Source organism: Chiroxiphia lanceolata, chromosome 3, assembly GCF_009829145.1.
Source record: "Chiroxiphia lanceolata isolate bChiLan1 chromosome 3, bChiLan1.pri, whole genome shotgun sequence".
Classification (NCBI taxonomy): Eukaryota; Metazoa; Chordata; class Aves; order Passeriformes; family Pipridae; genus Chiroxiphia; species Chiroxiphia lanceolata.
Genome location: NC_045639.1, coordinates 33,373,377 through 33,396,750, shown reverse-complemented (window position 1 = coordinate 33,396,750; position 23,374 = coordinate 33,373,377). Strand labels below are relative to the sequence as shown.

Below are 23,374 nucleotides of genomic sequence, written 5' to 3'. Positions count from 1 at the left end.
CTACTTATCTCCAGAGAAGATGATTTGAGGGATTAGCATATGGCTTATGGCATTTGCCTTTCAAATGTAAATCCTTTCACTCATGGTCTTTGAAGGTCCTAACCAACCAAATTCTAAGTCCATGAAAATTCCTAATTCTAAATAAAATTCAAAGAATGTCTATACAACTTATCAGTGGTTATTATGTTTACAAAGCTGTTGAATTATGGAAGACCTCAGGACTTGTGCTCTTCTGCATTTGTTATTAGGGAATATACCTTGTATCCCTGGACTTCCTGAATCTGTGTGTACCCAAAACAAAGCACCGCAACATCGTGTGGTGTCCTGACTACTTCAGTCTAGGCCTGACTTCGTGCTCAGGTCTGGACCACAGCCCAGGCAGCCAGCACTTGCCTGGAAACCCGGACTGTCTGTGTCAGTTCCAGCCACCAGGCACGTCTGGATTGCTCATACATCACGCAAAAATGCTCAGTCAGCGGAATTTAGTGGTTACTTATTTAGGTGGCAGCATTTAGCAGAAGTCTTTCTAACTTGCTGCTTTGCAGGGGGACTGGTGTTGACAGATGGGAAAATATCCAACAAATTCAGAACAAAAAAAAATAATGCATTATTTCTTCTAGTGCTAGCTTTTACAAACCAGAGCCAAAGACTGCCACAGTGATGAGAAATATGGGTCAGGAAAATACATCTAGAGCTGGGTATTAGGGGGCTAGCTGGAGTCTGAATGTGCTCCACAGTACTGCATAGGCACTTGAGGGGCTCGTGTGCACTGGAGTGCAGTGGCAGAGCTGAATAAACCTGCCTCTAAAGGCTTCACTGAAATCCAGCTGCCTGGGCTTGTGACAATGTCTCCCTTGCAGAAATCACAAAGACTTGTAACAGTGTGGGTTTTTTTCATTAATAGCACATTTTCTCTTGCACTCATGCAGAAGAATATGTTTCCTACTCTGTGTTTAGGAAACCATGGGAGGATCAGGTCTCAGAGGGCCTGAGACCATTTCGGCTACTTGAATTCAGCCCTCAAATCCCCAGGCAGCTTTTCCAACGCACCTGCCCAGGGAGGCACTGGAGCTGTCTACCTGCTTAAATTACTGCCTCTCAGCATGTCATAAGTATTGAAGTGTGGATATGTCCATGCTGTTACATGTTTAAGCCCTTCTTAAATAAGCTATTAGCAGATCTATGTTGCCTGCAGGTCTGCTTCTCAGGCATTTTCTGTTTGTGCTGTCATAGGGTCTGACACACAGTGTTCCTGGCAAAGGTGTTTCCTCATGATTCATCTAACCACTAAAACCTGTGGAAGACAGGAGAGTCTAAGGCCCACCTCCCCAAAAAGGAGAGTGTTCAGGATATGTAGAATAAAGAATGTCACTGCCCTCTTCTCATGAAAAGGGGTTGATTTGCTTTTGGTACCTGTACTGAGGAAAAGGCACGTGGTAATGAATATTGAGGTGTAAATGCATGCAGCCAACGTAGGTTCCCTCCTACCCCAGAGTCTTGCTCTGACCCTCAGCACCTTCAACTGGCTTCACAATTAGCATTTCCATTTCCAGGAGACTCCCAGGACTCCTTACACAGTGTCTGAGAAGGTATCCAGGCACTAACTGGGAGCAGTGCACCCACTCTGCTGTTAGCTGTTAGTGCAGGACATGAGAGGAAAAGTGGTCAAGGAGAGCTGTGGGAGCAGAGCATCCCTCCCAGCCCACCTGACAGCCTGAGTTAGAAATCTGAAATGCATGCTTTGCAAGAGACAACCGTTCTTCCTCAAACACTGGAATAAAGAGCTCCTTAGCAAGAGATTGAATTTAATGCAGGTACTTTGCTAAGGCTGTGGCTCATATACTGTAATAAATAAAGGCAGCCTTTTATGTGTACGTGTGTGACAGTTACCTCAGCTCACAGTGGCTGAGCCTCAATAAAGGCCCAGTGTAATTCTCTTAACCCAGGGGAAATTATAACAGCCAGTTAATAGAGAATTTCTCTGCAGTTGTTTTCCCAGTCAGCAACAGACAGAGGCAGCATATCACGAATCTTCTGTCTTGAAAGAAAATGCTCCCTTTTTTCTAAATCAAAATCGGGACTTTCTTTCTCCCACCTTTACCTTCTTTAGGAACAGACTCACATGAAGAAGTTTGTGATACGTTTGGATAGTGGAGCCTGGTTCAGGCCCATTGTGGGGCCTCATGAAAGGAGTTTCTCTTCAGCATCTCATAAAACTCTTGTCAAGCTTTTGGTATGTGGGTGAGTTTCCTGTCTCAGATTAATTCCCCTTTTTCCACCTTCTCCATTCTCAGTTTATAGCATATTCCTACAAAGATCCTGTTTGCTTTACCCTTTAAATGGTCTGCATTGTGTGACATGAGTGTGCACAGTGCTCAGGACTAACCTGCAAATCAGGTACCCTCGGGTATTTTTTTATGCAAATACTGAGTCCGTTCACACCTAGAGAATATTCTTCATGCTCAAGACAGACACATGCATGTTTCTGAAAAAACTGGCCATTCATCTTTTCCAAACGATTGATAATATGCTTCAGAAGATTTTAACCTATGTTTACTGAGCCACAGTCCCACAAATGATTTGTAGGTTAGTATATGTTCTGTCCATACATTCTTAGGGCTTTCTGGATGGAAGGAACCCTGGCCTTGCCCATGGATGTTTTATGACATGATGGGTTTGTGATGTTGGGTTAACCTTCAAAGAAACCAGACTGAAATCATGTAATTATTTTCATTACAGCCTCCACTTGGACTGACATCACAGTTTCACATAATAAACAAGAGCCCTGTCCACTAAACTCTTTTAGGCTTTATATTTTAATGAAGTTTTCAGTTTATGCACAAGTTTTGGTGAAAATCCACTATGAAAAAATTACACTGTAAATGCCTTTATGTTTGTGGATTTCTCCTTCCTATTTTGTTCTGTTTTCTTTACTAATTTAGCCAAAACTAACTTATGCAGACTTTGGTTTACTTTACTCCCAGGTTTCTACTTCTAACATTTTATTTTTAAAGGTTTTAAAATTTGGACTCGAGAATAAAAGTCTCAGGTTTTCAAAGCCAGAGTAATTTGCTTTAGTGAGATGGTGTATTGCACCTGTATCAGCTTAGTGGCACAAAATGTCTGTAGGGAATTTTTCATTAGAGTTTTTTCATTTTTCATTCAAACATCCGCATGAGAGCCTAGCCAAGAACTGAAAAGATTGATTAAAGTTCAAATAGTTTTACTAATAATACTGAGAAGAAATGGACTGCATAAGGAATTTGCTAGCTGTGCTTTTGGCCAGTGTGAGTGCTTGACCATTATTACCAAAATTCTTCATACTTGTGATCAGCAAAAAAATAAAGTAACAGAAGTTTTATCAGAATCAGGCATGGGTTCAAACTATGACCTGAAGGAAAATGTGGTACTTTATTAAAGCTGTAGATCTGGCTTATATGTCTGAGAATCATAATTACCAGTGTTTTAAACCACAGCCATGTTTGGTGATACATGCTGATACCCTTATGTGCTCTGAAGATGAACCATGCGTGGTATTTTGTGTGCCCAGTCAGAGATCTGACCTGCTCACCACACTTTGTATTTCTGCTCATGACCTCAGCATGGTTTCTTCTAGGCAAAACTTGAGGTTTCTCCTGTTGCTGTCATTTTAGCAGAGATGAGTCCCTTTATTATCAAAATTAAGCTAAAGTAGCTTAATTATATTGTATTTGCCCAGTCTGACTGGGCCCTTTGCCTAATGAAATTATCTGCCATATAGGAAGGGCTGTTCACTCTGAACCTCTTATTTCTCCACATATTATTCTCTGCCAGCAGCTTTTACTTGTATTGGGAAGACAAAACTGGATGACAGAGACTGCAGCAACGAGAGAAACTCATGAAAAAGATCTGCATTTGACAGCTTAAATGAGCTGAAGGCAGTCAACACCTCAAGTTACCCTCTGATGCCAGTTAAAGGCATGTCTGTTAACTGAAGCTGGGGTCTTTGAAGGGAAGATGAAGGTCTAGAAAATGTGTTCACAGCCTGTCAGAGTCAAGCTCCTGGCCCAGCAGTGAAGCAATTTCTTTATCCTGACCATGAGCAAAGCAATCATACGTGTGCTTCCCTGATGGAAGAATATAGCTATAGGCACAGTCCACTGCTAATTAGGCTGGGAGATGAAAATACCTGGATCTCTGATGGAGCGGTATCTCACTCCTTTCTTTAAGCTACCACATGAGAAGGTCATGAAGGTGGTGTATGTCAGTCTTGGCTAGTTTCTTTTCTCCAGACCTCTGCAGTGCTATTTTCTGGCACAAGGACCCAGAAGAGACAAGGGAAACGGATATGCTTCAGCCCATCCTTCTGCCATCCTTATGCTGGCTAGTAGTTTCCAAAGCACTGCATGAGGGGTGCCTAAGTCATTTTGTCATGGTTGGTAGGAATTCGATGATCAGCTAAAGCCAATTGAGAGGAAAAGTGAGAGAAGCAGATGAAGACCAGAGCTGAATGAGAAAGCACTCATGCCAGACCCACGCCTGTTCTCAAGTTGAAGCTCCATCTGGGATGGACACCACCCTGTGTCCAGGAGAACTAAGAGGACTGAGGCACACAGTAGGAGCCAGCCACATCTCTACCAGCTACTGTGCCAGCATCTAAACCCTCTCCAAACAGCCTGCTGAGACTCCACCTGCACCTCTTTTCTCTCATTCCAGAACCCATGATTTTCCTCACCAAATGCCTTCTGGTTCAGCCATCTGTAGTGTCTGGTGGAAGAAACCTCAGAGTTCTCCTTCAATTCCTCGATCCCTACCAATGTCAGGTCTCCAGTCACCTCCATTTCCAGAACCCTGTTCAGTAGCATCTCCTTGCTTTTTTGGGTTCAGAAATGAGGTAGTCAGAGGTGCTTGGCAGAATATTCCCCTTCTTGTCCTTCACTGTGAATTGCCAGTCATTTGATCTTCAGCCTGTTGTTATTGTGGAAGGTTTTTTATTTAATTTTACACCATCACAAAGTAGTTGACATAGGAAGGGACCTCTCATGATCATCAAGTCCAGCTTCACCTTGCTAAAGCAGGGTGAGCTAAGTTGCTCAGTCAGCTTTTGAATATTGTCAAGAATGGAGACTCCACAACCCCTCTGGAAAACCTGGTGCCAAGCTATGATCACCCCTACAGTAACAGTTTTTTCTTATGTTTAAATGGAATTTCTTGTATTTCAGTGTGTGCCCATTGCCTCTTGTCTTCTCAGTGAGTACCACCACAGTGCCAGTTTATGGCCAACTTACAGTACATTAGGATCCCAGGCCTGCTTTCCAGCTGGTCAACATTCAGAATGTACTGGTGCAAAAGAGCTACTCCTTCTCACGGAAAGGACTTTGCACTTCCCTTTTTTGGAACTTCATAAATTTCCTGTTGGCTCATTTCTTCAACATGTCAAGGTCTCCCAGAATGGCACCAGAACTAGCTGGTGCATCAGCCACTTCTGCTGGTATTGTACTCTCTGCAAACTTGCTTGCAGTGCAGTAGCCTCATTATCTAGGTCATTAATGATGAACAATCACGTGTTTCAAATGCTGCTAGCTTTTACCCACTAGAAGCTCATTTTCTCCCTTGAGCACTTTATTTATGAATATCCTATTTGTAGAAAGGAAATCCACATGATTATTCATTGTTCACCTTTGTGTTTTAGGTGCAACGTAAAGCCATGGAATTATTAAGTGAATCATATACCAATCAAATTTGTAACAGAATATTTCCAAGAAAGTAGTTTTGTTTTCTGGATGAACCTCATGGAAAAACATCTAGAGGAACACTTGCACTTATTTTTGACTGAAGTTGCTCTACAGAAGCAGTCTGTTTTCTAAAGAGGTTTTTGTGGCTAAAATACAGAACAAACATTTGAAGAAAGGGCAAAGAATACATTAAAGGATACTCCCTAGCCCTGAAGTAAAACCTAGAAATTCTGGAAATAGGGTGTTCCTGCACAAACAAATGCGCATATATATATATATGTATATATATATGTGTGTATATATATATATATATACATATATATATAATGTGTATATATATAATGTGTATATATATAAAAGTGAAAGAAATTATATTTTTAATTTCCATCCAGCATGAGCACAGCCTATGATGACTGCTGAGTATTGTAAATGTTTTCATGCTAAATAGCTTCACTCTGTTGATGCAAACATGGGCAAAAGACAAGAGATAGATCTGAGGTGAGGTAGTTACAGTTTCATACACAGACAACCTTGTAAAACTCTCAGTGGAAGAGGTGGAACAGCAGTTAGAGTTTGCACCAAGAGCTCCCATCGTCTTTCCTAGAAGTAAACAAGGCCCAAAATGTCTTTGAGAATGTTGGTCTTTGTTTCTGTCCTGCCACAACTGTCTCTTTTTAGTCCCATCCTTTGTCATACTCGTTATCATTCTCAATCCTGAGTGAGAATGGGGAAAAACATAACCTTTGTTTGTTCCTTTTTGTGTTCCCAGGCCATGTTCCTGTTTGATTAGTGGTGTTTCCTTTTTCCTGTCCTTTGTTTATTACGAAAACACATTTCCTGTTTATTGGTTTATAGTAACCAGACAAAAATAATGTTGTTTAGAACTCTGTCTTGGAAGTGCTGGAGGTTCAATGACACACAGCATTTGAGTCTTACATGCATTCCTGATGTCTCAACTTCCTCCTCTTCTCAATTTCCCCCCAAACTTCCCAGTCTACTCCCTTTGTCATCACACCCCCCATCTTTGCTTTTCACTCACCCTATAACCCTTCACTCACCCCATATTCTTATTTCTGGCAGTTGAAACCTAAGAATTTGGCAAGAAGGAGGGAAAGAACCACAAAAATGGGCCATGGTAGAGCCAGTGTAAACGTAAGCTTCATGGTGGCAAACCCTCTTGTTCCAGCATCACTGGTAAGAGAAACACAGTTGGACACTGTTGTGCTCCAGTGGCAGGACACAAGTAGGGAAAGCCAAATAACTGAGTGAAACCGAGACCATTGCTGGGCATCCACCAAAAGTTGGATTAAAAATTTTAGATTTAAATAAAGAAGATTTAAATGTTGCCTTTGCTTCCTCATGATTTGAGGACATTAAGGGTTTTCATTTTCAAACTTCTTGTTATCACACTGAATACTTGCCTTTAAATTACTATTTTCCTTCTTAACTAAAGCTCACATTCACAGGTATCAGCCTAAGAACATTTGCAGCTTTAAAAAAGCAGGATAGTGCAGATATGGCTCCAAATACTGGAGGACCCCACAAGCAAAGAGCCCTGTCTGCCTTTAGTGCAGTGGGCTGCTACTGTTGACTCTGTGCCTGCAATTGCCATGAATTTGCTAAAAGTTTGGAAGCAAGTTATCCTGGTTTCTTCATTTATCAGGTTCTTCATTTACCAGTCACACCAGCATCCCCCAAAATGTACACAGGCAGAGGAAATGGAGATCTTCTTTAGGCCTGCCACAGACATTGCTTACAAATATTCGGGACATAATTGCCTTAAGAATTAATGTAAATATACAGATCACACCGTCATACCTAGCCCTGACAGGACAGTGCATGATAGGAAAATAAATTAATGTCTTCATGCCCAACATGAAGGTTGTTCCTTCCATCCACAGACAGTTACACTGAGGAGTGCAAAGCCAGAGACCAGCAAGCTGTGGCCTTCTGTCATCAAGAGCTTTTTGGTGACCACGGGCAAGTAGCTGACTGCTGCTGCTCTTCTGGCCCTGGACACCAGAGGCAGCTTCCCACTGCTACAGAGTCTTACAGGGCTACCTCCAGTATACCACTGCTGCTCCTCCTTCACTCCAGGCTTCAACCTGACAGCAGTCCTGTCTGATCTGGAGAGATTACTAAAGGATTTTGAAGCCTGGAGGTTGGAACTGGCGAGTAGTGTAACGTTTAGCAATGAACCTGAAATTTCATTGCAAGAAATGAGACCTCATAACTAGAAGGCTTAGTTTCTAAAGATGTCAAGAGCATAATTTTAATTTTTAATGGCTGTAAAAATAGTTTTCCTTCTTGCTAATGACTTACAGTCTGTAAGTAAGCTGTTGTAAACAAACTTATTAGCAGTTTAGAGCATATACAAAGAATTATGTCTGCCCAGAAAGTGAAGAAGATGCCCTAAAGACAGAATTTAGATCAAGTGAGACAAGGAAGGACCATATCAAGGAAAACAGACTTGGCCTTCTGCAATCACAAAACATATACAGGATGGACCAGGGATCAGATCCAGCCAGCATGGGTTTAGGAAGGGCAGGTCCTGTCTGACCAACCTGATCTCCTTTTATGATCAGGTGACCCACCTGCTGGATGAGGGGAAGGCTGTGGATGTGGTCTACCTGGACTTCAGCAAAGCCTTTGACACCATCTCCCACAGCATACTCCTGGAAAAGCTGGCAGCCCACAGCTTGGACAGGGGCATTCTCTGCTGGATTAAGAACTGGCTGGAGGGCCGAGCCCAGAGAGTGGTGGTGGAACGGGGCTGCATCCAGTTGGCAGCCGGTCACTAGTGGTGTCCCTCAGGGATCAGTTTTGGGTCCAGTTCTATTTAATATCTTTATCAATGATCTGAATGAGGGGATTGAGTCCACCATTAGCAAATTTGCAGATGACACCAAGCTGGGGGGAGTGTCGATCAGCTGGAAGGCAGGAGGGCTCTTCAGAGGGACCTGGACAGACTGGAGAGTTGGGCTGAATCCAACGGGATGAGGTTCAACAAGGCCGAGTGCCGGGTCCTGCACTTTGGTCACAGCAACACCGTGCAGCGCTACAGGCTGGGGACAGAGTGGTTGGAGAGCAGCCAGGCAGAAAGGGACCTGGGAGTTTTGAGACTCCCAAAAAGCTGAACATGAGCCAGCAGTGTGCCCAGGTGGCCAAGAAGGCCAATGGCATCCTGGCCTGGATCAGGAACAGTGTGGCCAGCAGGTTCAGGGAAGTGATTCTTCCCCTGTACTCAGCGCTGGTGAGGCCACACCTCGAGTACTGTGTCCAGTTGTGGGCCCCTCATTTCAGGAAGGATGTTGAGGTGCTGGAGCAGGTCCAGAGAAGAGCAACGAAGCTGGTGAAGGGACTCGAGCACAAGTCCTATGAGGAGAGGCTGAGGGAGCTGGGGCTGTTTAGCCTGGAGAAGAGGAGGCTCAGGGGAGACCTCATCACTCTCTACAACTCCCTGAAAGGAGGTTGTAGCCAGGTGAGCGTCAATCTCTTCTCCCAGACAACCAGCAGTAGGACAAGAGAGCACAATCTTAAGCTGTGCCAGGGGAGGTTTAGGTTGGATATTAGGAAGAAATTTTTTATGGAGAGAGTAATCAGACATTGGAATGAGCTACCCAGGGAGGTGGTGAATTCACCATCCCTGGAGGTTTTTAAGATGAGACTGGATGTGGCACTGAGTGCCATGGTCTAGTAACTGCGGCGGTGTTGGATCGAGGGTTAGACTTAATGATCTCAGAGGTCTTTTCCAACCCGGTTGATTCTATGATCTCTATAATAAGAACTTTTTTTTTTTTATTCAAACATTCAAGAAAACACTTGAATAAGAGCTTGGGGAAGACAACTGCTTGGAACCAAAGCATGCTGCAGGTCCTTTATGGGTGTAAGTCACAGCAGAGTGAGTGACAAAAAATATTTCCTAATTAATAACCTGACTCCAGCATGTGGAGCTTTACAGTGACAAAAACCAGCTGCAGTATGCAATGCCATGTAACAGGCCCTCCAACTGAAGTAACTGAAGGTGCAGGAAGGCTCTAGACAGCATTGTCAGGCTTACTTCTAAGTCATCTAAATAAGCAACTAAAGTAGTTTTCTGTTCATGTGCTTATTAGCTAAGATAATGATGCTATTTAGATGCCTAATTATAAACTGAAATGTCGAACTTGAGGTTTAAAATGTTGTCCTAAGTTCCTTGTCAGTGCTTATAGTCAAGCACAGAAAGAAGGGTGACTGCAATCCAGAGAAGTGCACTCCTATCACTTGACTGGATATTGAGAATACAGTAAAAAAAATATAATTTTAGAGTAATAAATTCTTGCCTTGAGTGTTTTCATTTTCATAAGCATTCTTGTCGAGTGTTTTCACAGGCATTGATTTCCCTCAGGTAAAAATATATGTACCAGAGTCACATTTACATTTTTGTCTAAGTGTTGCCACCCTCTGTTTTCCAATAAGTTTTTATGCCTTTGTTTAACAATATGTAATTTGTAGCAAGTTTTATGCTTCAAAAGAAACACATAAAATTCTGTTTATTATCCCATTCTTTATTTGTCACGGAGTTCAATTTGTCCCACCATGGCACTGAGTAGTCATTTGCTAACAACTCAGAAGATAATCACCAGTTTCATCTCCAAGACTTAAAATAGTCCAGGGTGGTGCTTCTGAGTTTTTGCATACACACGCATAGCCTTCCCCTGCCCCCAGACAAGCCACAGCTAACCACAGACAAATCTCCACATATCTAAATACTATTTGTCCTTGCACAACAGCGGGAGTATGTCCTGAGTCACCCCAGCACGCTCTTTTTATTTTTTTCTGGAACCATACAATTAGCATCTGTTTTTAGTACTTAGCCTTCAGACAGAAGGGGATACAGAGAAGTCCCTGTTGTTAGTTGTTGCTATGGACTAGTCAGTAGTAGTCTGCAAAATTGCAGCCAGCAGAAAGAATGACTGGGATCACTCTTCCAAACACATCCCCACGTTTTTTACCTATTAGCCTCGTTTTCCCTAGGCAGAAATAAAGTGTTTTGGAGACTGAGAGTTAAGAGTCTCAGTAGAGGGACAAGCAGTGCTCTGTCTATAAACTGTGGATGGCAGGAGAACAGAGAAGGTGTGAGAAGACACAATATTTGTACGTTTTATCCCCTCAGAGTTAAATACCATAAACTCAGGGCTTAGGTCCACCGAAGAAGAAAGGAACCCATCACCTCCACTCCAACACAGAGGGAACACACTTCACAGAAAGATATGGGTTTATTTCTGAAAGTTTCCTCTCCATTCCTGCTTGTAATGCACCTGAGCATCACTGCAGGCAGGGCCCCACAAGCACTCTGAGCTGGTAATGTTTTGCTACAGTTTACATGGTTGCACAAAAGACATGAAGAAGGATGAAGAAAAAAGTATCATTTTAGGAAATGGACACATCTCAACACTTTTTAAAGTCAATAATTTGATGCTATCTTCAGGGAACTCAAAAGTAAGATACAGCTCTGATATTGCATCTAATTATCACCTAAAACTCAAGTCTGTCCACGTTAAATATGAATTTCAAAATTCAAATGAAACACTTCCTACCCCCATTTGCTGGTTTCCAGCTAGGTTCTTTGAGTACATACAGCTCACGTTGCTGAGGCATTTGTGCACCTCATTTCTTTACCAAATCAAGCACATTACATAAGTGTTTCAGTGGGGGGACACAGTCACAAACATTCTGCAATTCAGTGAGCCCCAGCTTTTCCTGAGGGAGGTGGATAGTGAGTCATGCCTAGAAGTAATGTGTGTGTAAGTGTGGCTGTTAAAAGTAGCGGAATGGGGAGCATGGAGCTAGACACTGTGGTTTGCCATGGTTCCCTGGTACTGCAAGCAGCCACAGAGGCATTAGCAATTCAGCCTTGTAGCTGACCAGTCCTGGAGAACAAGCTGGATGTAGGGATTGATGAAGACCTGGTTGAAATCTGTAGGTCAGTTTGCATGCTGAAAATGAAACATAATCTTATGATTCTGCAATGTGTGCTAAAAAATGGGAAAGATTAGTCTTAAAAGTACCACATATTTCGCTTCATGACACTCAATGCAATACTTCCCAACTATGCAACCACTATAACCTTAGCAATGTACTGGTGGCAGATTAGTTTACATTTTTTCTACTTTTCCAGTCAGATGTAGGAGGAAGTGTTTGTGTATTTGACTACACATCCTTTTTGAGAGGATGAGCTATTTTGCTGTCAAACTACATTAGCAGTTAGATAAGATGGCATGTCCACGATTCTCTGAACATTCGACCCTGGAAATTGCGAAACATAAATTCTAATTCTATTACTTTGGGCCATACTGGGCCTGTCTTGAACACATGTGCAAACTCACATGGACTAGTCTTCCGCGTGTCTTGTGGCAGAGAGACACATAATCACAGACCTGAACTTCTAATCCCTATTGTTGTGTGAAAATAGGAGAAACCAAGGTCATTTCCCACTCTTTCAGTAGACTCCCTCCATAGGGGTTGCTATGACTTTAATTGAAAAAAGGTCGCATGATTATACCATGTCAACAAGAAAGATGTTGCCTGTAAATTTTATGACCCATAATTAAATTACAGGTGTAACTTGTTCCAGTTTGGAACAGAATCAGAATCAGAAACTGAACATTAAAGACTAGTCAGACCCTGCTCAAGAATATACTGAGTGTCCGGTGTTTAACTCTTGCTGTATGGTTTGCTGCTAGGCTTTAGGATTTGACTCTTCTGGATTTGGTAGCAGCCTCAGGGTCTGATACTGCACTCCATCATGGGGTCCAGTCACATGGGCATCAATAGAACTCTGCAGTTTATCCAGTGTATTCAATGCAGTAGTACAATACTGAATGCAGCTTCACAGGAGTGTTTCAGCAATCTTGGAGCCTGCAATGTGGTGACTTTTGCAGAAGGAACCTGGCACAGCAGATGGGTATCCATGTCACAAGCAGTGATTGCAATCTCAGTGGCATAACAGCAATCTCAATATGATTGGAACTCATTTCATTTAAGATTTCAAAGAATTCCATTCCATGGTTGTAAATAAAATGGATCCTCTATCTATTACAGATATGGCCTAACTTCAGAACTGTTTATATTAAGGTAATTTTGTTATCCCATTTATCTGAAGAATCCTTCCCAGAGAAGCTTAGCTTAGCAAAACTACAAGCAACTATCTATTATTTGGGTGGTTCAGAAGAGCATTGTTAAGAAAAGCTTAGTGTTGACCCTGCTAATTAATACCCATCTTTCTAAAGATCAAAGAATGGAACCTGATCAGGAACAGCTGCTGTTATATGTAGTTATTTACATTTTCCTGTCTGACACCCTAACATGCTTTTAATAATTTATCTCCCCTTTGCAAAGGGTAATTCCATCAGTTTATGAAAGAAAATCAGTGTGTCTGTTCTTGGCAGATGGTTGCATACCTAAGATTGTGCTGCCGCTGATCCGTACATGGAATTTTCCCCAGTGTGAATGGGAATTTCATTTGTGTATGACCACAGTCCAGGAAAGGAAAAATCCTGCTGTCCTCGGGGATCTTTTCCTGCAGAGTGATGGGACACCAGTGATACTCCACTGTGCAAAAGGGCTGCAGGACTCAGGCATAAAGACTAGAGAGCACTGGAGGTTTCCATCTTTCCCTTCCTGCAAGGGTTAAGTTGTGGACATTAGTGTTGCATGTCCCTGCTCTCCACACACTTGGTCTCTGCAGAGACACTTGGTATTCCAGATGCTTCAAGACAGTAGATGCTATTGGTAACTGAATAGATGACATGCCCAAGCAGTAAGAACCTCTTATCACTGTGTTTATGTCAGTAATCCAAGTTGAGACACCCAACTCCCTTAAGGAAAAGTAAACTGTACTTAAGTCAAAACTCAATAAAGAATCTGTGTTGGTGAAATCTAAGCTCAGTTTCCATTTAGAGAAATTGAAAATAATGACCACAAATTTATTTTTAAAAAATATGGCAGTTGATATGCAAATAGCTCCGTGAGAAGGCAGAAAAATGACAGAAAGTGTGGCAGGGGAGTAGGCAGGAGAGAACAGATGAGAGAGAGAAGAAAAATCTCTTAGCTAGACTTTTTGTGCATGCATATCCTGTATATAGGCCACCCACCCATGACACATGGATTTTGGAAGGGTGTTATTCTACCCCTTATACATAGAATTGGCTTTCCCTGTAACTAGGAAAACATTTATTTTAAAAATTGAATCAACCCTGAGTAAAACATGGGTTTCAATTACAGGAAGAATAGGTTCATGAACTCCAGCTAGATTTCTGAACCCTGCCATCTTAAAAAAAAAAAAAATTAAAATCGCATGTCTGCTAAAGTCTTAAGTTCCTGGAAGCATACCTTTCTCTGGATCACCAAGCAAACTACCCAGTAAGGGGTTTCAAACTGCACAAGAGGCAAAATAGCTACTAACTATTAACCAATACAAAAAAAAGAAAAAAAGGGAAAATGGTTACAGTTCTTGACCCAGGTAGTAGAGCTATGTCACTCTTCTGCAGTAAGGCAGAAGTAGTTTTAAGCATGGCATCGAAAACCATATGTTTTTCTAGAGAACTGTTAATGTTAACCTGGGATATGTTCAAGTCTTTCAAAGTGGAATTAAGAAAACTATTCTGTTCCTTCTGTTCCTTTGTAATCCCTAAGAGTAGAGATTTGTAGTGCCGGTGCAGTTACCTCTCCCTCCTTCCCAATAAACAATAGGTTTTGCCAACCAATGCAACCTGTTGGTCACTGCTGAATCTTTGAAGCAGCTGGAGTATGGTGTGAACTCATGGGATGCTTGTGGAGGACTTCTGCCCCTTCAAGAAGCCATTGGTGATTCTGCCCTGGTTAACAAAATAGTCTTCAGATAAGCAAGTGGGCATATATCTTCCTCATGGGTATCTGTGACCTTGACAGTACTCTTTTCCATACCATTGTTTGCAGAGTGCAGCTTATGTTTTCCCTATTGTGTGGCTATTTCAGTGACATGCGCTTGCTTCTGTATGTCTGCATGACTGTTCTCAGATTGGGGTAGTCACTGATTAATGAGGGAGGAAGGTTTAGTTCACAAATATGTTTTACCTCTGCTGAATGTTTTGTAGCTTTGTGTAGACCAAACTGCTATAAAACATTGTATGGATTAAGTTTCAATGGAAACAAAAAGTAAACATAATTTTTGTCTCCTACCACTTTTACATTATTGCAGCTTCATAAATTCAAAGCCTTGAGTGACTTGAGCTGTAATCAAACCCATTGTTTCCAGTCCACATAAATTAAAAGATCCAGTCTATATAAATTAAAAGATAGGGTTAATAACTCTGATTTTCATGCAGTTAATTTTGGTTGCATCTGAGAATAGGAAAGAGTAAGAAGTATTGCCTACTACATCTGGAACTTTCATTTGTTGTCAAGGGTTTTTTTAGCTTTCCCCCAAACCTTGAGATACAACTTTTGACAAGTTCACTTCTGCCACCTCTTACTGCGCAGAGTCATTCAGTGCACAGATGTGACTCTTGACAATACATTGGTTTGACTTGGGCATGAGCAAGCAATTGTTCAACTGGTCATATCCAAGACTGTCTGGCATTTTCAATATTATTTGTGCCTATGAATTCAAATACAGTGCTGTGAATTCAGCAGCTGTGGCTTCCCTGCATAGTAAGACCCATCTCCAGTGTATATAGAGGGATCTCAGGATGTCTGTCACGTTCAAGAACAAGGCTGTTCTGTTTGTTGTGGATGTTTACGTGACTGAATATACTCTGCAGAACAGTACTTGAAAAATATCCGTGGCATGTGCTTCATCCCAACCACTCATTCCCTTTCCTTGACCTGCCCTTTGTGGAGAGCATGGAATGTTAAACATTTCTTGTTGGTCTGCCCAGCCTCTGCTTTATTTACACTTACTCTCCCATTCTCTTATGCTGGGGCACCTTTTAGGATATTTTATTTCCTGCTCAATGTAATGGAGTGCTGGTAGGGCCAGATTCTTCAGCAGTAAGGAAGTGGACCTTGACCATTAAGGCTGGAGTCTGCACCCACTGAAGTTGCATGTAGAGCCAGAGATGAAAAAATAGCAAAGAAAATAATGCTTTGTAACTTGCTGAGCAACACATCCCCTTTTCTGCTACTCTGAGAAGAAGTATTTTTAAAAGAGTGGGTAAAAATCTCTTCTGCTAAAACATTTCTTCTCAATGTAAACAAGTTTTGGGGTCTTGAAACCCACTAGTTCAGTACTCACAGAACAATCTCTGCTGAATTTAGCAGAGATTATATAGTAAAGAACAACCCTTACAGCAGAACAGCCAAGAGCCTACCCTTTCAGTCAAACTAGCTTACAGATTTTATTTTAAACTATTATACTGAAAATAAACTGTCTGGACACTTACATAAAAGTCAGCCAGGTTTATTCCAATTTCAGCAAGGCCATTCAGAAGCCGCTTTAAAATAAAATAAAGCAAAATAAAACTCTTTGTCACTTTTTTTCATGAAATTTGCCTTTAGATAATCTTGTAAATATGTGAGACAGGTAAAGGATCAGGTGGAAGCTGTTGGACAGGAAACAGTGCAGTGTCCATCACTGAGAAATTGTTAAATAACAATTTGACTCTTCCCACAGACTTCAGCTATAGCCTTAGAATTCAGCTACTTTCAAAGCTAAGTGTCACCTTATGTTACCTCTTTGTGAGGTGTTGTAATGCCAGAGCTGCCATATATGGTTTTTATCTCCAGTTTCAAATGCTAGGTATTTTAAAAGCAGCTACCATCTTTTCTACTTCTGAGTTATCCCATGCTTTAAGAGCAAAGGAAAGAGGAAAGCTGTTTTCAGCAACGAGGTTGCAATAAAACAGTAATTTTAAAGGGGTATCCACAGAAAAGTATGGAGACGTTTACAAAAGTTTTTAAAAGCACTTTTCTCAACTTAATTCCTGTTAGATGTGAGCTCCAAGTAAGACCATCATGATGGTCTCTCATACATAATGTACAAGATGAAAAATATTGATGCTGCATGGGTTGTAGTCACACCTGAATTGTGTCTGCAAGTTCATACTCTTAAGTCTAAAACATTGTTAATACACTGCTAGTAGTAGATTAGGTTGTTATCCTTATGTATTTTTAATAAAGAGAGCTTACAGATCAAAGCCATCATATTGGAAGCAAATAGCCACCTGATAGAGAAGCAGGGGTAGAAACAGGCCCTCACTTTGTCTCTGCCATATAGAAATTAGGTACTTGAAGTATTAAGAAGTCTTCAGCCCAGCCCCTTTTCAGTATTAAATGTTCTGTGTGCCACTAACTTTATAGTGGATCAAATATTACTTTCTCAAAATAAGACCTTGGCCCTAATTTTGAAAAGTGTATAGTAAATACAGATGCTTCTGAGTTACGTGATTTCCAGAACCTGTTGAAAATACTAACCTTCAACCTTCTGGCCAGACTAGTTCAACACTTTTGCAAGTGTGGTGTTTAGCTGTGGAATTCAAAATCCAGATCAAGACCTAAGACTTGGAATTGTGTTTACTAGCTTGGTAATAGGGACACCACAAAGAAGCACACATGCCAGTGTCACAGTAGCTTAATGTTCAAGACTGAAATACTGCTTGTCTGCCTCGAGTGGTCATGAGGTTTAGAGCCAGCTGGCAACTGCCTGCCGAGCTCTGACCTGCGCCTGAACACAGCAAGTCTGTACCTAAAATCTTAACCGAGCCATAGTGTGTTTCTTGGTGATAAAGGGGACTTTGCCTGCAGTGAGAGATGCAAAGCAGATCCATAGATTCCTCATCCTTTCATCTATAAAGCAGGATACGAAGGATCTTGGCAATAGCAGAGGGCTGCACAGTTAATTCATTCATGTGTGCCAGAGGAAAGTCTAAAGGTGAGGAAAAAATGTCTGAAAGATCTGGCCAAAAAATATGTGCTCTCATATTTTTTTTTTGCTGCTGAACAGGCAATCAGAAACATTTCTCATTAATAAAGCTATTAGTCATGATCTCAGCAAATTGATGAAAATATTCTTTGGGGACATCTGAAAATAGCTTTGATTCCAAGCATTTATCGGGGGAGATGGTAGGAATTCCATGCAAAGCCGATGTTCAAAGCACTCAGATTCCTTGTGGTTTCTCATCTTCCTGGAGGTAAGCTCATAAGAGAAAAAATGCGTACCAACTTCTATGTTGTTGCACAAGCATACTGTAAGATGATCAGAGAGATTTAATCACTAAATGCCAAGAAGTTTATTTAAGGTAAGGCTCTGCATGGGGGTACATGAGGCAATGGCGAGGCTGTAGGGCATCAGCACTCATTACATGAGTAAGGCAGAAGAGCAGCCCCAGCACCACTTCCTTTCCTGCAGTAATGTGAACACAGAAGAGGGGGAAATAACTATGTAGATTACAGAAGCAATCTAGGATGTGGGAATTGGGGGTTTAAGCCCCCATTGTGCCATCAACTTCTTTGGTGACCTGGGATAATTATTTAGCCATTTTGTATATTGATACCAAACTGACCCAAATGTACAGTATTTACTGTGTGTTCAAACCTTGAGAGAATTGCTGGTGCCTGGAGGAGTGCTCTGTACCCATCAAGACTAGTGGTGGAAGTAGAAGTAATTCCACCTCCACTCAAAAGAGTGTGCAAATGGATTAGGAGTGCAAAAGCAGCCCTAGTGGGGGGAGTAGGAAAGCAGAATTGAACGACAACACAGAAAGCAATGCTGAGTGGAAAAAAAACCACAAAGTCACTCACTGTCCACCTCAGGCATGAGGAGGTGTTCCCCACGGCAGGGTGACTCCAGTCACTATCCCCAGATGAGGACTGGGGCCTTGAAGCTACTTTGTGCCAGCAGCTCCATGCAGCAAGACCTTTCTTTTGAACCCACAGCCAGGAGGGAAAGAGCATCTTACAGATGGATATGGCAATGATACAGGATAGAGATTTAATTGACATTATCATGTGTTATGACTCTCATACCTCCTGTTGTTCATGCTGAGAGCCTGGAAGAAGAGTGTTTTCAATTGCTCAGCTGATGAAAGAAACTAAAATAAGAACTGGAGGGTGGAAGAGAAAAATCCAGATAGACTCAATTCTCCTCACTCCTGTCTAAATCAGGACACAGATTTAGCCTTGCATGGAAGGGGGAACTCTGCTGTTTATAACATGGTCTCTCTCTCTTTTTATTATCTGCAGACTGAAGTTTTTGGAAGCCAGTGATTAAGGAGCCCCAGTGACAAGAATGGGGCAGTTACCTTAGCTGGAAGGAAACACAACTTTTGCAGTTTGCAGTTGCTTTGACAATAAGGCTTGGAAAAGGACCCTGAATAATTCAAATATGAATGATGCAAGGATACATATAGTTAACATTAAAGTAACATTATAAATACAGCATTAAATGAGAAAAAAAATGAAAAAGAAGGAAAGAAAGAAAGAAAGAAAGAACAGGAGATCTGATTTTATATTTGTTTAATAAACAGTTCTTGAAGTGCAGCTTGTCTCTTCTTTACTAACAGAGTTTATGCTTTAGTTGAAAGGCCATATCCAAAAGAGTCGTTGTGAAATCTGAGATACACAACTTTGTTTACAGAATGATACAATTCCGATAAACCACTTCCATGTCACCACATACCTGCCCTTTGGGCTAATAGTTTTTAAGTACTGGCCTTAATAACTACCTTAAAGTAATGGATTTGATCAGAACTGTGTAGTAGTATTATTATTTTTATTTCAATAGCAACAAACTGTATGACTACAGCAATTCCTACCTCAACCCTTAACACAAAGAGCCCATAAATTGTTCTCTACACCTTTTATGGCTAAGTTTATCTGCTGATGTCGGCTTCTGAGATATTTCCTTCCACTTTGTTTACTTATACTGCTGCACTTGCACGAGCAGCCTGTCATTCTCCATTATATAAACTTAAGCTTCACAGCAAAAATAGCAATACCTGTTCTTTGTCTTTGCAGATCTGGCACTTCCCTAGAACATTTGCCAAGACATTATTCCAAATATGAATGTACAAAGAAGAAGGTAAGGAGAGAATACATAAATCTAGTCCTTCCTTTAGGACTGATAGGGGATTGGCCTCAAGAAAAAACTTATTTGAGCTACAGCTATCCACACCAGGGAAGTATCAAAATGATTTACTTTTAGCTGGTTTTGTTTACAAATTTCTATTCATTTGCAGTTAAAACAAAGCAGACCTTATATTTCACTTTAAATGAGAAAGATTCACAAGCTGTTCAAAACTAAGAACAATATTAAAACTGCTATAATCACATGGTCAAACCACTGTGGACTGTATAACAGCAGCATTCTTGTCAATGTCATTTTGAAGTGAACTAGAACAAGGAATGTAAAATTCTGATCACTTTGAAACGTTTGAAATTAAAAGACCAATGACAGCTCCACAGCTGTTTCACATGAGTGCGTTTCACTTTGTGATTAGCCATTTCACAATTTCTTGTATATGTTTTTGAATAATCAGATACCAGATAGATGTGAGTAATCTAGTGTGGTAATTCCTTAGCAGTTCTATACACAAAATGAACAAAGTCATACCTGTCTTCCTGTGCTTACTGAAATTAAAATACAAAAGGAAACAAAAATACTTTTTCAAATAAAGATTTAGGAAGGAAATAAGAAGTGATTAGATTTCTAGTTTTAGAGTTTCTCTAATCTTGTACATCAGTCAGATTGGTAGGCACATACTCCAGAGAAGTGTGTTCTAAAACTGTGGAAATATATTGTACGTCATTCATAGAAAAATCAAGTGATTTAATCTGATTCAGGGTGCACAGGTTTTTTCCAGAGTTGTTAGCTTCTTAATTGCTCTCAACAGTTTAAAACCACATCAGACAGATAAAATGTTCCCTTTTTGCCTCTCAGACCTTCATTTTCCCCATTTGTAAAGTATATAACTTTGTAATTTTTTAAAATATATAAAATCATGATAGCAGCCTATTGAAAGATAGACTTTTTGTTCAGGGAATGGTGACCCATCAAAAGGTGAGACAAGAGCTGTTTCTGAAGAAGGGAGCTTGTTATTGAATGTATTTGAACCTAATTTCCAATAATAACAGTCTTTTCCCTGCATAAACAGAATCAGGAGTTAATCAAAGAATTTCCAAGTTAAATTCTCAGTTTTCCACATCAATAAAAGAAATTCTTCCAAAGCCACAATCTCCATATTTTCACTTTGCGTTGAAAGAGTGAAACTGGTAGCCAAACCTCAATGTGCTACATATTCAACAGAATAGCATCCGTTACATGGGTAATAAATTGCCTCTGGAGGAAGAATTTTCCAGCTCAAATGAGCTTCCAACAGCAAAGTGCAGGTGTTCCAAAACATTCTTTGGTTTAGATGTGGTGAGAGAATTTTACAGATGATAAATCTTAATTATTACTTTAGAACAACTACCTAGTTTTTACTTCTGAATTACCCATTGGCATTACACCTCCTCATCTCTGTGTACTCAGTCGAAAACGCTCCTTTCATTTACCAACACCACCGGCCACCCAGCAACGACAGAGTGCGTGCTCTGAGACAGAGAGAGATGCTGGGAAAGCGTATGGGAGTGAGCAGCTGCCAGCCGCCAAAACGAGCACCCGTGATTCGCTTTCCAGAGTATGACAGTCAGTTCAGATAACCATCAAAATGAAATGCAAATCAATTTCCTTATTTTAGATATCTAAATTTATGGATATAAATATTCTCACTGTGATACTAGTATCACAGCGAAATGAGGGAGTGTGTTTGCAGGTTGTGCTGCATCAGCATCAGCATTAGCAAGGACAGAAGACAGCCAAGAAGATTTGGTGACCTGGTCTTTGGGACATGCTAGAAAGCAAAATGCATGGCCAGGATTCTTGGAGAGTTTTTAGTTTAGTTGCTGGCATGTGCTAATATGTAGGACTTTTGAGTCTTCATTATTATTGTCACACATGCTACTGGATTTTGCTGGCAAGGTAGTCCTACCATTATAACAATGGAACTATTCTTTTCCTGCATGGACATACCAGGAAATGTCATCACCAGTGCTTGAAGTAGAATTCAGGGTCTTACTTTGAACATCTCAATCGCATTTTTTAACTTTTGTCAGGTTTCCTGGCATTAACAGATGCCACAATGTTTGGAAAGAAATTTTTGTGGCACCTTGTTGCTGAGTCATCACTTCAGGTTGGTTTATACTCTTAATCTTTTTTTGCTGCAAGAAAATGACTCTCTATCTACACTTCTTCTACCTTAGATTCCACACGTCTTGTCAAATTACCTTCAAATTCACCACTGGAACTGGTCAGGTCTCTAAGGTGTAATAATAGCTCAGTAAAAGCAAAAATTTGTTCAGATGATTGCCCTTTGGGTTCCCAGATCCGAAACAAAAATAGTTAAAATCAGCACTTTTTTAATGTACACAAACATATATTTAGTTTAAAGAGAAAATAAGTTCACACTGCATGAAGTGTTTCAACATGCAAGGTTGAAATGAATTTTTCCTCCTCTCCAGCCCATCTGCAGTTCACCACATGCAGACACATAACATACGTTTTTGTTGAAACAGAAAAATGCCGTATTACTTATGGGAGAAATCATAGCCGCAAATAACTTCTGAGGAGTCAGCTGAGCTCTTTGAAAATAGCCCTTCATCATATTTTCTTCTGGGCAATTTTTGCTGTCTCCCACAAAGAAGGCCACCAAATACCCCACATGCAACAAGCCGCCCTCCTCAGAAAGCCAAGCTGCTGTTTGATGTACCAGCCCTTCTCTGGATAATCATAATCTGATCTGACATGTTTGTTGATGAACATTTCACAGATATATTTTTGTTTTGCTCTTCCTGGTTTATACCTATTCTAAGAGCTTGTGTGACTCCAAGCCACCATTTGATAGAACTCAACTTTTAGCTCTTCTGGATGCTTGTGCATCAGCCCAGGGTCAGCCAAGCACTGTGCTCTTTGCGTGGCAGCCATGCAAGTGAGAGACAGGGGCACGCAAAATTTTATAATCCAGCTACAGGTCTGATCAGCAGGAGAAGCTGCATTCATTTTTAAGCATGTGGTATTACACTCCAATCTTCTGCCTTGCATACTTGAAACCATCAGTTGCTACATTGCACAAGACAACCTTTGAGGCTACCCCCGCATTTCTTCTCACAGTACTTCTCTACTACTCTTCCAATGAGTCTAACCACTCCCAGCCTCTGAACAGGAGAGATATCTTGCTGAAAGCACTCGTCTCCCATAGCATCTCATTCTCCCGGCCTTTTCCTTTTCTTAATAGAAATCCATTTTCTCTAGTTACTGCTGTTTGCACTGCTGCATAATCCCTGTCTTTACAGAGTTGTGCCATGTCCCTCTTCCTAAAAGCCTTCAGCTTGCCCCTCCTCTAACCAGGTACTCCGTAGGATGCTGACTCCACCATACTGCTCAGGCAGAAACAGAAAACAGCCCTTTGAAGGGCTGAATTGTGATTTTGCCCATAAAAGTCCTTGTCCAAAAGCACCTTTTAAAAGCCAAACTTTTGGAAGAAAAGAGAGCAAGTCAGAGCATCTACTTAGGATGCAGTGGATGGCTGCTGTAGCTAGGACAGTGCTTTTAGGTAAAATAAAGAGATATAGATGTCACAGCTGGAAAACTTGTCTGTACCCTTCTG

The 23,374-nt window shown here is 41.0% G+C and overlaps 1 long non-coding RNA gene across 1 annotated transcript; it reads right to left on the bottom strand.

Annotated features, from left to right (window-relative positions):
- Nucleotides 1-219: 219 nt before the first annotated feature.
- Nucleotides 220-19,370, bottom strand: LOC116784817. Its single transcript, XR_004356257.1, has 3 exons — nt 19,295-19,370; nt 8,279-8,286; nt 220-232 (listed from the first exon to the last, which is right to left on the bottom strand). It is a non-coding gene; the product is annotated as an uncharacterized LOC116784817 (long non-coding RNA).
- Nucleotides 19,371-23,374: the final 4,004 nt, after the last annotated feature.